This window comes from Hyperolius riggenbachi, chromosome 11 (genome assembly GCF_040937935.1).
Source record: "Hyperolius riggenbachi isolate aHypRig1 chromosome 11, aHypRig1.pri, whole genome shotgun sequence".
NCBI classification, from domain to species: Eukaryota; Metazoa; Chordata; class Amphibia; order Anura; family Hyperoliidae; genus Hyperolius; species Hyperolius riggenbachi.
The window spans coordinates 130620190-130637588 of NC_090656.1; the positions used below are offsets into that span (position 1 = coordinate 130620190).

At 45.2% G+C, this 17399-nt stretch overlaps 1 long non-coding RNA gene across 1 annotated transcript in view; it reads left to right on the forward strand.

Moving 5' to 3' along the window:
• LOC137539132 (uncharacterized) overlaps positions 1-2067 on the forward strand; it is an 18721-nt gene extending 16654 nt beyond the window's left edge. Inside the window, exon 3 of the long non-coding RNA XR_011024929.1 lies at positions 1869-2067. This is a non-coding gene — a long non-coding RNA (uncharacterized lncRNA). The remainder of the gene's footprint in view (positions 1-1868) is intronic.
• The last annotated feature ends 15332 nt before the right edge of the window (positions 2068-17399 follow it).

Here is a 17399-nt window from a genome sequence, read left to right on the forward strand (position 1 = left end):
GTGTATGCGTGGCCCAGGCAGTGTACTTACTCAATTATACTCCCGCAGCCAGGAGCACTCCCAGCTCAATCAAGGATTGGTCCAATCTGCCATCTTTTGCAGGAGTGCTGCAGAGCGGACCAGGAAGAAACCAAGTGACCTGCAAGGTTAGGGCGGCTGGAAGAAGCCCCAGGGAGGTAAAATAGAACTTGTCTCAGGTAGATGAAGGCTGTAATAGTCCAAACTGTACATAAATGGTTGTCATATGTAGCACCTAAAAGTTCAGTGAGCTCAGCATAGATGCATATGATCAAACCCTTATAGAAAACGGTTTTCCAACCCAGTGTTCGGTTCAGCTGTAATTGCTTTGGAGAATGTATGCATACATAAACAGTTGCTGCTGATAGCATCCAAATTGGGGGCTGCTGCTAACCAGTTTTTTTGTGCAGCCTGGCATCCATCTCTGCCGGTTCTGGTTCAGTAACGTCACGAGAGGGAATGAAAGCAGGCTCAGCAACTATAATGATATGGCTGCTACATGCTGTACAGGAAGGAGGAACCCACAGCCTGCAGAGGAATTGTAACAAACGTTGGAGAAGCAGTTGCGCTACCACCGCAGCTGCCTCCAGCTCTCTGCCTAGCAATCTATCCGTGCCTCGGGCGTCTAGCACGCCGAGGACGGGTTTGTCAGTTGCACATAAGGTCGCCTTATCGCGTGCGTGCTCGCGCTCACAGACAGGACCTTTATGCGGGGAGAAGGCGCGTCAACTGACCGGCCGGTCGGCTGACGTCAGAGGAGACACTCGCCGCTTTTCATTGGCTGAGAGGAGTAGGCGTGACGGAGGGGGTCTTCTCTGCTTCATAAGCCAAGCTGAATCAATCGCAACTTGTCTGCTGTTGCGAATACTTGGTGTTAGCGCTCAGACCTTAGATAGTTCCGGTGTGCTTTGATCCGGGCGGAAACCAGGGATTTCACACAAGATAGGAATTGTTTGATAACACAGTAATTAATCTTTATAGCTATCTATGCTTGACTCTGGCTCGTTCTGACTACTCTTCTGCTCAGTGATTCTGTACCTCTGCCGACTCTGCCTGTTTAAACCTTCTTGTCTCTGCCTTCTGATTTTGTACTGCATCTGTCTGTCTGTCTGTCTGCCAACCCGATTAGTCTGACCACTCTACTCTCACCAGAGGGCCCTTGACTCTGGTGAGGGGCGCTGTACTGTTAGTACCCACCAGCTCCTCTGGTGAGGTATAGTTAAACCTATCAGTACTACTGTTGCACCAATCACTAGACTTGCTATTGCTGTCACATCAGCTGTCTGATATACCTGCATTATAGGTGATTCTGCAGATCACCATATAATCAGGTATATATCTGCATTATAGGTGATACTGCAGATCACCTACTAATCAGAATTCAGGAATGATATTTGACAGGCTGAGTGAGGATCAACCTGTGCAGGAGAGGAGCGGCTGTGGAGCGAAGTGCTGCTAATGGGGGTGGGAGTTTGCAGCAGGGCAATGGCAGAATTGGCAGGTATCACAGGTGACAGCAGTGCAGTCAACCTGTCGCCCATTCTGTGAAATCTGGCGCCCTAGGCACCGGCCTTGGGGGCCTACCCCCAAATTTGGCCCTGCACTCAAATGTGGAATAGTCAATTTGTAAAAATATATATTCAGATAAATGTACCAATTATTCTGTTTTACCTCTTACATTAGGAAAACCTGCTTGTGTGTTACTGATTTGTATTTTTTTGTAATTTTTTTTTTTTCTCATCGGTATTGTGTTTTTGTCACTTTGATAAATATCTAATTATGATTAAAAAAAAGTTTTGTGTGTTTTTTTTTTTTTTTTTTCCCTTCTATTTAACATTCCAAACTACAAGAATTGTTGAACTACAACTTGCTCGGCGCAGAAAATGTGAAGATATCCTTTACACATACATCTGCCGCTGGCCATGGAGGCCAAGTATTGATGGATCCCTTTTTGCACTTTGATTATAACTGAAGTACCAGCACAAAAATATATTCTCTTAAAGCTCGCCTGCAGTAACCCTAAAAAAATAAACTAAACATGACAATTAATGTGTGTATTGTGGGGTCTTGATATTTAAAGGTCTTTTTTGTTTTGTAGAGCTCCCCTTCGTTGCACGGTCGCTGTCCATTCTTGGTTAACTGACGGAACGGTGCATGCTTTGTCCTACTCATGATATTCACATATAATAATTCCTTTTTTTGTATAGCGCCTTTCTCCTGTCGGACTCAAAGCGCTTGCGAGGCAGCCACTAGAGCGCACTCAGTAGGCAGTAACAGTGTTAGGAAGACTTGCCCAATGAACTCCTTACTGAATAGGTGCTGGCTTACCGAGTCGGAAGAGCCAGGATTTGAACCAAGGGCTCCTACATCAGAGGCAGAGCCCTTAACCACCACACTATCCAGCCACATATAAATTGTAGTGACTTATGCTAGTACATCAAATAGTCAATCCTCCATGATGATCACATGTAATACAAGGATGGCTTGGAGTAGTTTTAATAGTATTCAGGCAAGTACACTAGTTCATTTTGAGCTGTAATAGCTCTTCATCGGGCCTTTACAATAATAATAAAAAAAAGTATAAACAGACATAATTGTCATTAATGGTCTTGCTATTGTGTAATATTTTTCAATTCATGGAGTGTATGTATTGTATTACTGTTATCCTTTGTGGCTGTAGTAGACCTCATATGCAAATCTCACTTTTCTATAATGCTGTACAATGTATTTTGGCAAATTTGTTTGACATTTTTACCTTTGTCATTAAAATTCTTGTTAAAAAAAGCAAATTATATAGTGAGGCAAAAAATTGGAAAATAAAAATGAAACAAAGTAGTGAATACCACCTTACGGGCCCTAAAATATGAACCCCCAATGTAACACCTACTCAAAGGAAATGTGTAAAAGGAAGCAATGTGGATGAAGCCAAGTGTGGTCAGCAGAGGTACCTCTACTCTCTGAGAAAGAGATAATGCAAATGGAGAGCAATAGAATTGCAATAACAGTAAAAGCTACATGGGATAGCTATAAATTAGTATTTATTTTTAAATCTCTGAATAGAATTCCTCCCAAATATTATATACTGCTGGCTGTATACAGCAACCAAGACTGAGCAATCTGGGCATGCAAGCTTTAGAAGTACTGCTTGCGCACAACCAACTCATCTTAAGTGCACATGCCCATAATGCTCCTGGCTGCGGCTGATGTACACAACTTGGCGGGAGTGCGAATATACAGGAGGTGCAGAGTGGGACAGCCTGCACAGCTTCTCTGGCTTCTGTTCGTCTGGCTTTACACGGAGCCACAGGTGGGGATGGGGAAGATGCGGTGCAACGGGGAGCTTGGGGAAACAAGGGGAGCTGTGAGTATTAGGACCCCATAAACATTTAGTTTTGAATTTTGAGGTCTGTTAGGGTGTCCTATAACTCCTTCCCTCTGCAGCACCTTTAATAAGGGCCCTTACACAAGGAATGTGTTAAGCAGCGTTAAATCGCATTGAAACTGGTTAACTAATGCAATGTGACTTTTTTTGCCATATCGATGCAATTTTTTTTTCTGGTTGCAGCCCACACCTACTGTGTTGTTATGCATCAAATTGGTGCATTGCAACCAAATGCATCATTACCATGCTTTATGCATCAATGTCGTCATGACGCCCTGATGTGAACAAATGGCAAAGCAAGTTTGCCTGAAAATAATGTGACTTTTATTGCGGTGCACATGCGTCTTTTGTGAAGCTTGCTCCTTTTAAGAGGCACATGAACATATATAGAGGAAATATTGCCATCCAAAATTGATCAGCTGTGCGTTCAATCACATGTGACTTTTTGGGACTTTGCGGTGCAATTTTTTTTTTTTTTTTACCACTGCTGTAAGGCACTGCATTTGGTGTGTAAGGGCTCTAAATTGAACTGGTGAGAAAGATTGTATTGCCAAAACCCATTTTTGATCATTTTGATTAACCAGTTGTAGTAAATATGGGAAGTTGCACAATTGGAGAATGATCTCTGATTGCTGTTTGGGTGCTGAGGTTGCATCACAGTCTTGAAAAGGAGTACCTTCATGGATGTTTGCAGGTACATACAATAAATGGTTGCTGTTAGACAGTGGTTCCAACCTCTGCAGTTGTTACACATCCTGCCAAATGCTTAGATTTCTGTGACACAACACATATGAATAATAGGAAAATACTAATAATACCCACAAAATGGATGGAAATACACTTTAAAAATGAAGCCTAGAATATTTCAGGAATATTAATAAAAATCAGTGGGACAGAATATTTGGAATGATTGCACAACACTGACAATTTGCACTTCGCATTTTAGCTGCAGCGTGACCCCCCCCCCCCCCCCAAAAAAAAAGAAAAAGCGCCCTCAGTCTCCGTATAGGTAGTAAGTTAGCCAGGTATAGGTGCCCCCAGTAGAGGAAGTCAGATATAGGTGCACTCAGTATAGGTAGCCAGGCATAGGTGGCCCCAGTATAGGTAGCCAGCTATAGGTGCCCCTAGTATAGGAAGTCAGGTGTAGGTACCCTCTGTATAGGTATGTAAGTGCCCTCAGTATAAAAAGTCATGTAGGTGCCCTCAGTATAGGTATGTAGCCTCTATCAATATAGGTAAGTAGGTGCCCTCAGTATAGCAATGTACTGTAGGTGCCATTAGTATAGGTATGTAGCTGCCCTCAGTAAAGGTACCAAGTATAGGCATCCCCAGTAGCACGTGCAGGCAGCAGCCGCTGCTCACTCACCAGTTCCATGGATTCCAGCCCTGACGTCACTCTTCAGCGATCCTCTCTGTCTCCCTCTCCGCTTCTGTGCTCTGCCTCCACTCCTTGTTTACTATAGTTAGAGCAGGGCTACAAGAAAATGGCAGCTGATGTCTGCATTTGTGGACATCGGCTTCCATTTTCTTGTAGCCCTGCTCTAATTCTACATGGAGCGGAGACAAAGCAGAGAAGCCGGAGACAAGGGAGGGAGACAGTGCAGGGTGGCGAACAGTGACACAAATATATTGCGGCACACGGGTTGGGAAACCCTGCTGTAGTAAAATAAAATTACATTTCAGCAGTGGAAAACGGTTAACCTATAAATGTGGTGTTGAAAACATAGGTACAGTCATCACTTTTTTTTTTTTTTTTTACATATATGTGTACTTTTTGGTGTTCTATACCTAGATACTTGGAGAAAATATATATTAGTTCAGTGGTTCCCATCCCTTTCAGGGCTCGTTTCCACTATCGCGAATCCGCATGCGTCAAACGCATGCGGATTCGCACATGTAATGCAAGTGGATGGGCCTGTTTCCACTGTAGTGTTGTTGAGGTGCGTTTGTTTTCAGCGGTGAAAAAATGCACAAAAGAGCCGCAGAATTCGCCTGCGAGTGGAATGCATGCGAATCGCAGGCAATGTATTTAATAGGGAAATCGCATGCGTTTTTCGTATGCGTTTTTTACGCGATTACGCGTGCGAATCCGCATAGGAACCAATGTAAATTAACACAGGCAGTGACATGGTTAAAAACGCATGTAGCCTAACCGCATGCGTAATCGCGTACAATAACGCGTAAAAAAACGCACCTGCATGCGATTTCATCAGCGGTGGAATCCAGGCGATTCCGCACCGCAATCGTGGAAACGAGCCCTCAAAGTCATAACATCATGCGCAATGTTAAGATCTCCACGTTCTGCGCATGCACAAATTCGCCCCTTGGTGATTTGGAGTGCTATCCCACAAAGCAGGCACATGAAAAAATATATTAGATAGCCTTGATTTACATGTTATCTACAAGATATCAGGTCATTTAAATATCCCAGCCCATCTCTGGACATTTGCAGAATATGATTTTCAAAATGTGTTTTGCGAGAAAGCTGGCCCTTAACTGGCTCAGTGCATTTAGTGGTGAATTCATAACAGAAATAATGTAAAACAGTTGATTTTTCATGTGTAACATGAGGTCTACTAAAGCTGAGTACAGTATTAGCTGCAACTTCCTGAATAACAGTTTCTTTACCAAATTCTACATATCACCTTCTGGTTATTAGCAATTATGTACTAGAGGGTGATCTACTCCATCAATTTTTTTGGCTGCTATGTGAACAGGAAGCCTATTGCTATGATTGAGCCGAAAGTCTATAGTTATTGAAATGTATATTTAAATTCTATGTTTGCACATGCACTTGCACCCTGAGCATGTTTCTTCCCCTGACTAAGCCCTCCATTTGAGGGGGTGAAACATGTTGGGTTGGTGGTGGGTCTTTATGTATCTATAATAAGCATTTCTGTCGAGGGACCAGGAGGCTTGATCCTGCTGCATATATCAATTTGAGTGACAAGGATCTAGTTTACAGTATCAGACCCCGTCCCTTGTAGGTCAATTTCAATGATATCACGAATTCATAGTTTTTAAAAGTTACAATAAAAAATTATGTTTTAACGCAGGGTCCTCCCAAAAAGGTTTCTCAGTTGTGTTTAATAACGAGGTCTACTAGAGCTGAGTATTAGCTGCAGCTTCCTGAATAACAGTTTCTGTACAAAAGTCTACACATCGCCTTCTGGTTATTAGCAATTATGTACACTAGAGGGCGATCTACTCCATTTTTTTTCTTTTTCTTTTCCTCCTTGAATGACTAGCAGAAACTTTTCAATGCCTCCCTACCAGACCACACTAAGGGCTCCTGCCTATAACTGATATCTCAGCAGGTGGCAGTAGAGTCATTCTGGTATGTAGTAGGAAATAAGAAAGAAAGTCCATATGCTCTACTTAAAGGGACACTTAAGTCAAACAACAAAAAATGAGTTTTACTCACCTGGGGCTTCCAATAGCCCCCTGCAGCTGTCCGGTGCCCTCGCCATCGCCCTCCGATTTTCCTGGCCCCGCCGGCAGCCACTTCCTGTTTCGGTGACAGGAGCTGACAGGCTGGGGACGTGAGTGATTCTTCGCGTTCCTGACCACAATAGCGCCATCTATGCTGCTATAGCATATATCATATGCCATATAGCAGCATAGAGGGTGCTAATGTGTCTGGGAACACAAAGAATCACTCGCGTCCCCAGCCTGTCAGCTCCTGCCACCGAAACAGGAAGTGGCTGCCGGCGGGGCCAGGAGGAGCGTAGAGAGACGGCGAGGGTACCGGACAGCTGCAGGGGGCTATTGGAAGCCCTAGGTGAGTAATACTCATTTTTTTGGTTTGACTTAAGTGTCCCTTTAAGCCTTTCTCAACCTTTTTACCTTGGAGGAACTCTGTAAATAACTTTCGGATCTCAAGGAACCCCTGCAAACAATTTTTTGGTCTCGAGGAACCCCTACATTTATTTTTCAGGAGGCATGGTCTTTAAATAGGTTAGGCTGCTAATTTCACTATCCCCTATTACACTGCCACTCATTATACTGTCTCCTGACCCCCCCAAGTAGTGCTTCTTGTTACAGTACCACCTATTATAGTGTGCTCTATTATACTTCCCCCCACGATGGGGTAAAATGCCAAGGAACCCCTGCAGAGTCCTCAAGGAACCCTGGGGTTCTACTCTTTCCATTTAAAGAGAAGGGAAGTAACTTTGCTGCTTTTAGAAAAACTACATATATGGGATGATGGTCAGATTCAAAAAACAATTATTATATTAACCCCCTTGGCGGTACGCAGTTTCTCAGGCTGCATCCGCTGGGAGGTTTTTTTGTCAATTTTTTTTCAAATGCCTTAGCTAGCATTTCGCTGGCTAAGCGTATGTACAAAGTTGCTCCAGTCCCGTCCCCCCCCCCCCCCCCCCCCCATGCCTGCCGATCGCTGCCGGCTATACGTACCTCGCCATGCTCCCACAAAAAGCGCAGTTTCCCGATCGGCTTCCGCCGTTGCTATGACGACGAATGGAGATGACGTCATCCGCAATCCCAATCTCTGTCATCGCGAAGCCTGGAGCCGATTGGGCAGCTGCGCCGGTGTAGGATCGCTGGGGGTTACGTATAACGGGAGCTATTGCGGGCGATCGCGGGGGACCGGAGCAACTTTGTGGACCGGAGCAACTTTGTGCATATGCTTAGCTAGCGAACCGCTAGCTAAAGCGTATTGCACCATTAAAAAAAAAAATCCTGGGGCCATGTGATCCTCCACGAGGAGCTCTTCTCAAATATCACTGTGTGTGTCTCCTATATGATATATTTAACTGACATTTTTTATTGTAACAACCAATGATATACAGGAAAATCATGATGATTAACTAGGTTGCCCAAACTTTTGCATCCCACTGTATATACACTACTTGCAATGTGCAAGGTTTGTTTGCTTTGCAGAGCCAAGTCTGTTGTGCAGAGTGCGCAGGGAACTCCTACCGCAGGGCTGCCAAATAGGTCTATCGCAGCCTCATGGCCGCGTCTCATTAAATGTTGCGGGCGGTAGCTGTAGAATGCCGCATCTTATTAAGTTTTGCTGCTGGCCACTGGCCAATTGGGATGCAGAGGAGGAGAGAGGCGGTGCGGCTGTGGGCAGCGCCGGGCACGGGATGCAGAGGAGGAGAGAGGCGGTGCGGCTGGGGGCATCATGGCTGGGGGCAGCGCCGGGCACGTTACAACCACACACGCCGCACGCTGCTCGCCAGAGCGCTCCTGGACCCTCAGCCGCCGGATTGTAGCATTTATTACCTCCTATACTGCAGGCAGATATACCTAGCTAACCGAAACTGCAGGCACATGTACCTAACTAACCTATCGTGCAGGCACATGTATCTAGTTAACTAACCTATACTGGAGGCACATATACCTGGCTAACCTATATGGGGGGGAGGGGGGCACTATAGAGTTGAGCTGAAATTTTCGTAATTTCGCATTACTATAATTACGCATGCGAAATTTGCGATTACGATGCGAAATTAGCGTAGCGAAATTGCCATTAAAATCGTAATTGAAAATACCGTAAGCGTAATTTTCAACGCGAAATTTCGCGTTTCGTTCATGCCGTAATTTCGCATTAAACGCTACCGTAATTTCGCGTTAAACCGTAACGCTCCGTATAATATAAAAAAGCCGCCGACTTTAAGGGTTAATAGGAAAGCCCCCTTAAATGCTAAGAGCCTCAAATTTAGAGAATATATTAAGGAGATCAGGAGGAATAAGAGGAAAAGTTTTTTTTTCAAAAAGACCTTATAGTTTTTGAGAAAATCGATGTTAAAGTTTCAAAGTAAAAATGTATACATTTAAAAACCCGCCGACTTTAACGGTTAATAGCAAAGCCTGCTTAAAGTTTAGGAACACCAAATTCTTAGGGTATATTAAGGGGATCAGTGGGAATAATTGTAACTACGCCGCACCCGACGTCACTCGCCGCTCACCCGCCGCACGGACCCGACAGAGCTCTGAGCTATAGCTCAGAGCTCTCGAAAGCATCTTTGTATTTGGGCTCCAAGGAGCCCCATTGGTCCTTAGCAGACCAATGGGGTTCCTTCTGATTTGAAGGAACCCCATTGGTCTGCTAAGGACCAATGGGGCTCCTTGGAGCCCAAATACAAAGATGCTTCTCAGAGCTCTGAGCTATAGCTCAGAGCTCTGTCGGGTCCGTGCAGGACGCTAAGTCCCCGCCGGCTCCGCTGCCCTCCCCGCCTCTCCCACATGTCACCCACATGTCACCCACATGTGGGTGACATGTGGGTGACAGATGTGGGCGGGGTGGACAGCGGGAGTGACGTCGGGTGCGGCGTAGTTACAATGTAACAAAGTTGTTACATTGTAATAACTTTGTTACATTGTAACTGATAGAACATTTCCGAGGATATTGCGTGGGATCATTTATTTAAAGGGACAGGTAAGTATTAATGGTTAATTAAGAATATTAAAGGACTTTTTTTCGTGGTTATGTTTTTTGTTCAATTAAAATACTTTTTCTATGTGTTTGTGTGTTTATTTACTTTTAACTCTTAAAGGAAATGGGTAAGGGGTACAAGTACCTCTATACTCATTTCTCCTGGGAGGGGGAGTGGGCATCTGGGGGACCCCTTTTTAAAGGGGACTCCCAGATTCCACCATGAACCCCCCACCCAGGAAATCGCGGCCTCCACCTCCACCGCCCATCGGAGGTGGAGAAGAGCCCCTTGTCCTTGGATTGGACAAGGGCTCGGAGGGGGAGGGGAAAGCTTGGCTGCCCCTCCCCTTCCGAGACCCCCCAATCCATGGACCATGCGGGCTGGTATAGTCAAGGTGCGGAGCCCCACGCGGCCGGTGCTCCGCATTCTGGCTATCCCAGCCTGCATGGGGGACAAGGGGTTAAAGAGGTCTGGGAGGGGGGACCCCACGTCGTTTTTTTTTTATATTTCCCACACTCAGAACGAAGTAAGTAAAACTCTTCCCACTTGGGGGAATCTATGAAAATAATACACTATTGTTACCTGTGCAAAAAAAACTGACATTTTCCGCATTTAAAAGACATTTTTGCCCTTGAAACTTAAAAATCGATTTTCTCAAAAACTATAAGGTCTTTTTGAAAAAAAAATTTTTCCTCTTATTCCTCCTGATCTCCTTAATATATTCTCCAAATTTGAGGCTCTTAGCATTTAAGGGGGCTTTGCTATTAACCCTTAAAGTCGGCGGCTTTTTTATATTATACGGAGCGTTACGGTTTAACGCGAAATTACGGTAGCGTTTAATGCGAAATTACGGCATGAACAAATAACCATTGTAATGCAAAAATTACACAAATTACGCTTACGCGAAATTTCGCGAAATCCTTCTTCATTACGATTATGTACTTACGGCCATAATTGTAATTACACTAATTACGTGAAATTTCGCGAAATCGTAATTAGGTCATTACGCTCATCTCTAGGGCACTAAGCTTAGCATCTGAAACATTAAAAATCACAAACATTGGCCGACAGCCAGGGGCCCCAGTCTCTCTCACTGGCTGGGGGCCCCTAAACCACCATGCAATATCTAGAGGGAAATGCGGGCGAGCCCTGGATCTCTCACTTCCAGGAACTTCACCCCCATTGCCTCTAAACTGAATGCTAACTGCAACACACACAATGGCCCACTACCAGTTCAAGCAATTTCCTACCTTTATCTGGTCAGCAGGCGCCAGTCAGCCAATCAATCAGGTGTACGGTCATACACCTTTTGCCTGCCATACCAAATCTAGCAGGAATTGCATAAGTAAGCATTCAGGTGGGAGGCTTCGGTTGGATGTAATAGTTGATTACATCTTTTACAGGGACCGCCGCATATAGGCATCTCCCACACAGTCCCCTCCCTAACCACTCACCTGTCAACCGCATCCTGGAAGCTGCAAAAAAGAAATTTAAAATCACAAACACTGGTTCGCACAAAAGCCAGGGGCCCCAGTCTCCCCGGCCAGTGAGTCAGTCTCCCGCCAGTCTTGGGGAAGAAAAAGTACGTCTTATATTCCGAAAAATATGGTATTTTTTTGAAAATCAACAGGGTTCTTTTGGACATTTTTTTTACCTGTTCCCACTATTCTCCTGAAGATATCTGGCAAATTTGATGAAGATTGCATTTACGGGGGCTTTGCAATTAACCACGGAAGTCGGCAGTATTTGCTTTAATGTAAATGGTGGAAGCCATCGGTATTCCGTGGAATACCGTTCGGAAATCATAATTATCAGATTGAATTCGTAATTCCATCTGATTCAAAACTCATCAATTCCAACCATCCCTATTACAGAGTAGCACAGATCTACTCTTGCATGGAGGAAAAAAACTGTGTGCATGAGCAGGACGAGAGTGTGGCTGCGAGAACATATTCAAATATGTTCAAAGGGGGCCAGTTCTGGACCAGGGAGGTCGAGGAGGATCGGGTAAGCGTCTACTGGTAAAGTCAGGAAGGTCAGCACACCTTTTTGCAATAAACAATCCACATTGGACAGAAGAGTTAACTTTAGGTTTGCCTGAGGTAAAATGTTTCCTGAATACTACATGCCTCATCACCATGTTGATAACTCTAGAAACGTTATTAAAAACAGGAGATAAGCTTAGTGAATTGAGGCCAATGTACGTATACCCAGGGGTCGAGTGGAGCGTGGACGCGGGTGAACGGCGTCCACTTACTATTTTCGCAGCGTGGACGCCGTCCACCCTGGCGTGTGGAGGGGACCAGCGCAGAGAAGAGGGAGAGCTGTGAGCAGCGGTGGAGAAGGGGGGCCATCTCCCCCCCTTCCCTCACCTTAGGGTGCTCTCCCTCGCTGTCCCCTCCAGAAGTAACGTGCGGGCTGCCGGCAGCAGGCGGGACTTACCTCTCCTCGTTCTGGCGCCGGATCTGCGTGCCGCTGCTCTGGTCTGGACCAGACCAGACTTGCGGCAGTGGAGTGCTCGCGCCGGAACGAGGAGAGGTAAGTCCCGCCCGCTGCCGGCTGCTCGCACGTTGCTTCTGGAGGGGCAGCGAGGGAGGGAGAGCACCCTAAGGTGAGGGAAGGGGGGGGAAGGGAGTTGGCCCCCCTTCTCCACCGTCCACACAGCTCTCCCTCTGAATACATATACTAGGCACATATACCCCTGGCTATATATACTGGGTCACATATACCCCTGCCTACATATATACTGGGCACATATACCCTCTGATTACACATACTGGGCACATATACCCCTTGACTACATATACTGGGCACATATACCCCTTGACTATATATACTGGGCACATATACCCCTTGACTACATATATACTGGGCACATATACCCTCTGATTACATATACTGGGCACATATACCCCTGGCTATATATACTGGGGCACATATACCCCCTGACTACATATACTGGGCACATATACCCCCTGACTACATATATTGGGCACATATACCCCTGGCTATATATACTGGGGCACATATACCCCTGCCTACATATATACTGGGCACATATACCCCTTGACTACATATACTGGGCACATATACCCCTTGGCTACATATATACTGGGCACATATACCCTCTGATTACATATACTGGGCACATATACCCCTGGCTATATATACTGGGGCACATATACCCCCTGACTACATATACTGGGCACATATACCCCCTGACTACATATATTGGGCACATATACCCCCGGCTATATATACTGGGCACATATATCCCTTGACTACATATACTGGGCACATATACCCCCTGACTACATATACTGGGCACATATACCCCTGGCTATATATACTGGGCACATATACCCCTGGCTATATATATACTGGGCACATATACCCCTGACTACATATACTGGGCACATATACCCCCTGACTACATATACTGGGCATATATACCCCTGGCTATATATAATGGGGCACATATACCCCTAGAATATATTATATTAATGGTCTTACGTGTGTTTAGTGAAAAATATCAAATTCTTTATTTCGAGAGTTATCAAAATTGTTAAAACAGTTGGGGATAGGGATAACAGGGGAATGGAAATAAATAAAATCAATAAACACGTTGCGGAGCTAGTTAGTCCACTTTGCTGGCCAGCTTTTAGTTTAAGAAACCATTCACACTTTCACATATACAGACATGTCAGCAACATACACGCTTACCTAAGGTGGTACCACCGGGCTGTTTAGTGCACTGTATGAAAAATACCAACTAGGATAGTGTTTAAGTAGTCCTGGGCTGTTAGCACAAGTAAATGGCAATATCCTTTTCAGAGTAATGAAAGTTCAGTCCAGTTTATATTAGTAGGCAAGCAATAAGCAGATATTAGTGCAGGATAGTTTTAAGATGAAAAACAGCAAGCCGCTTTCCTATTTGTATATGCATAAACATGGCAACCAAACACAGTCCGGTGTTGCTTTGAGAGGATAATGGACAAATATCTCACCACTCCCTCTGCTTGTGAATCGTCACCAACAGCTGTCCGGAGGCTATGGCCGGCTGAGGGGTTCACGCTGAGCGGCGGTGTGCGGACCCTATGACGGCTGCGTCCAGCCTGCTTGTTTCCTGGGTCTCCGCTACCACCTTTCCTCCTCGCTTCAGCGTCTTCCGCATCTCAGACTTCCCATATAGTACGTGAGGTTTCCAGTCCTGGCCAGACGTGGCGTAGCTCCGCCCACCGACGCGTTTCACGCCGCTTGGGGCGTTTCCTCACACCCTGAGGAAACGCCCCAAGCGGCGTAAAACGCGTCGGTGGGCGGAGCTACGCCACGTCTCGCCAGGACTGGAAACCTCACGTACTATATGGGAAGTCTGAGATGCGGAAGACGCTGAAGCGAGGAGGAAAGGTGGTAGCGGAGACCCAGGAAACAAGCAGGCTGGACGCAGCCGTCATAGGGTCCGCACACCGCCGCTCAGCGTGAACCCCTCAGCCGGCCATAGCCTCCGGACAGCTGTTGGTGACGATTCACAAGCAGAGGGAGTGGTGAGATATTTGTCCATTATCCTCTCAAAGCAACACCGGACTGTGTTTGGTTGCCATGTTTATGCATATACAAATAGGAAAGCGGCTTGCTGTTTTTCATCTTAAAACTATCCTGCACTAATATCTGCTTATTGCTTGCCTACTAATATAAACTGGACTGAACTTTCATTACTCTGAAAAGGATATTGCCATTTACTTGTGCTAACAGCCCAGGACTACTTAAACACTATCCTAGTTTCATACAGTGCACTAAACAGCCCGGTGGTACCACCTTAGGTAAGCGTGTATGTTGCTGACATGTCTGTATATGTGAAAGTGTGAATGGTTTCTTAAACTAAAAGCTGGCCAGCAAAGTGGACCAACTAGCTCCGCAACGTGTTTATTGATTTTATTTATTTCCATTCCCCTGTTATCCCTATCCCCAACTGTTTTAACAATTTTGATAACTCTCGAAATAAAGAATTTGATATTTTTCACTAAACACACGTAAGACCATTAATATAATATATTCTACTGATCAGACTGGTTGTGTATTAAAGTGCAGTGCTGCAAATTTTGCATATAGTACCTTAAGGAACTATTGTCCACTGTTAATAGATGCTGCAGCACGCACTCTTATGCAGATCCATGAGGTTTAGTCACCTCTAATATTAAGAGGCACATATACCCCTGCCTACATATATACTGGGTAGAAACACAGGAAGGAGGACCGGCACCGCTCAAATGTTACAATAGCTCTTTATTGAAATAAAAGGCAGCAGGACAGACCGCTGTTTCGGGATAGACTCTTCTTCAACTGCTCAATGCCATGGCATTGAGCAGTTAAAGAAGGGTCTATCCCGAAACAGCAGTTAAAGAAGGGTCTATCCCGAAACAGCGGTCTGTCCTGCTGCCTTTTATTTCAATAAAGAGCTATTGTAACATTTGAGCGGTGCCGGTCCTCCTTCCTGTGTTTCTACTTGGCACTCCCCAGGAGGCACTGGGGTGTTTTGGACCAGGGCACGCTCTGACTGTCGGCATATCGGTTCTGCCTTCCCTCTACAAGCGCTACATACAGTATATACTGGGCACATATGCCCCTTGACTACATATACTGGGCACATATACCCCTACATATACTGGGCATATATACCCCTGACTACATATACTGGGCTCATATACCCCCTGACTACATATACTGGGCACATATACCCCTGGCTATATATACCGGGGCACATATACCCCTGACTACATATATACTGGGCACATATACCCCTGCCTACATATACTGGGACATATACCCCTGACTACATATACCCCTGGCTATATATACTGGGCACATATACCTCTGGCTACAAATACTGGGACATATACCCCTGGCTACATATACTGGGGACACATATACCCCCTGACTACATATACTGGGGACACATACCCCTGGCTACATATACTGGGCACATATACCCCTGGCTACATTTACTGGACACCTATACCTCTGGCTTCATATACTGGGGACTACTAAACCCCTGACTACATATACTGGGCACATATACCCCTGGCTACATATACTAGGCAACTATACCTCTGGTTACATATACTGGGGACTACTATACTCATGGCTACTTATACTGGGGACACCTATAGACCTGGCTACCTATGCTGGGGGTACCTATTTTGGGGGAACTGCTGTCAGATTATCTGCATTTTTGTGGAACCGCTGTTATGTATTTTGGGGAACAGCTGCCAGATTATGTGTATGTTAGGGGAACGGCTGCTGCCATATTACATGTATTTTGGGGAACTGCTGCCAGATTGTGTATGTTTGGGGGACCACTACTGCCAGATTATGTCTTTTGGTTGTTACGTGTATTTTGGGTAATCCTCTGCCAAGTTTCGCGTATTTTGGGGAACTGCTTCCAAATTATGTGTATGTTGGGGGAACTGCTGCTGCCACATTGTCTATTTTGGGAGAACCACTGCCATATTATCTGTATCTTGGAGGAACTTCTACCAGATTATGTGTCTTTTTGGTGAAATGCTGTCAGATTACATATATTTTTGGGGGATACACTACGGCAGAGCTCAAACTTCCTCGGCAGACCTTTTACATCACTGCTAAGGTCATATATATTTGGCCCCACCCATGACCACTCCCATGGTATGCTTGACCACGCCCACATTATACTTGACCACGCACATTTTTTGGCGGGGTTTTCCAAGTGAGTCCACTCACTTCTTTTCCAAGAACTAGACCCCTGCGTATACCTCACTGCCACTGTAAATGCACACATTACCCAATTAACGCACAGAATGCTGAGCATTGCTGTGGCAAAACCCACTGTGCCGCACTGCACTCAGTGTGGAAGCCCCATAAGAATATTGCTATGTGAGGATATTGTCTGTAACGACGCTATGGAGTAAGTGTGAAAGGCCCCTACAGAATGCAAACTTCCTAGAAGAGCTATATGATAACTGTACAGAACTGAACAGACCTTCTCAATGACCTTCTACCTATTCTCTGAGACTTGCTTAACCCTAAGAGCCTTCTGTCTCTTTTCTTAGGCATTGGTGATATTTTTAGGACTATCTCAGTCCTTCTGCCAGTACTCTTGAGGCCCACATAATCTATGTAATGGTGTAGACCATTGCAAGAGCCTTCTGCTTTTTCCCTGAGATCAGGCTGGTGTTTTTTTTCTTTTTTGTTTGTATAATAACAAAGACTCCTCCAAGGGATGGTCAATGATGTGCAAATATCAGTTTATGCAAATGTTATGCTAATTGTATGTAAATATATGCAGCTTGAAAAAAAAGTCTAAACTGAATACTGCAGTAACAGCATATCCCCCCCCCCCCCCCCCCAGTCATAACAAGTGTAGCCAACATCTCTTCCCATCAAATAAAGTGTAGCAAGCACAACCTTCCTATCCCACCTCAAACATACAAGTGCTGCCACCCCAGAATGTTATCTCTTCTTATATGCACAGGGTGCAGAGCAGACAGGCCACTTACTTGCCCCAGCACAACTCTGGTTTCCTCTTTACTGCTGTCTGCTGCAGTTACCCAGTGAAAAGC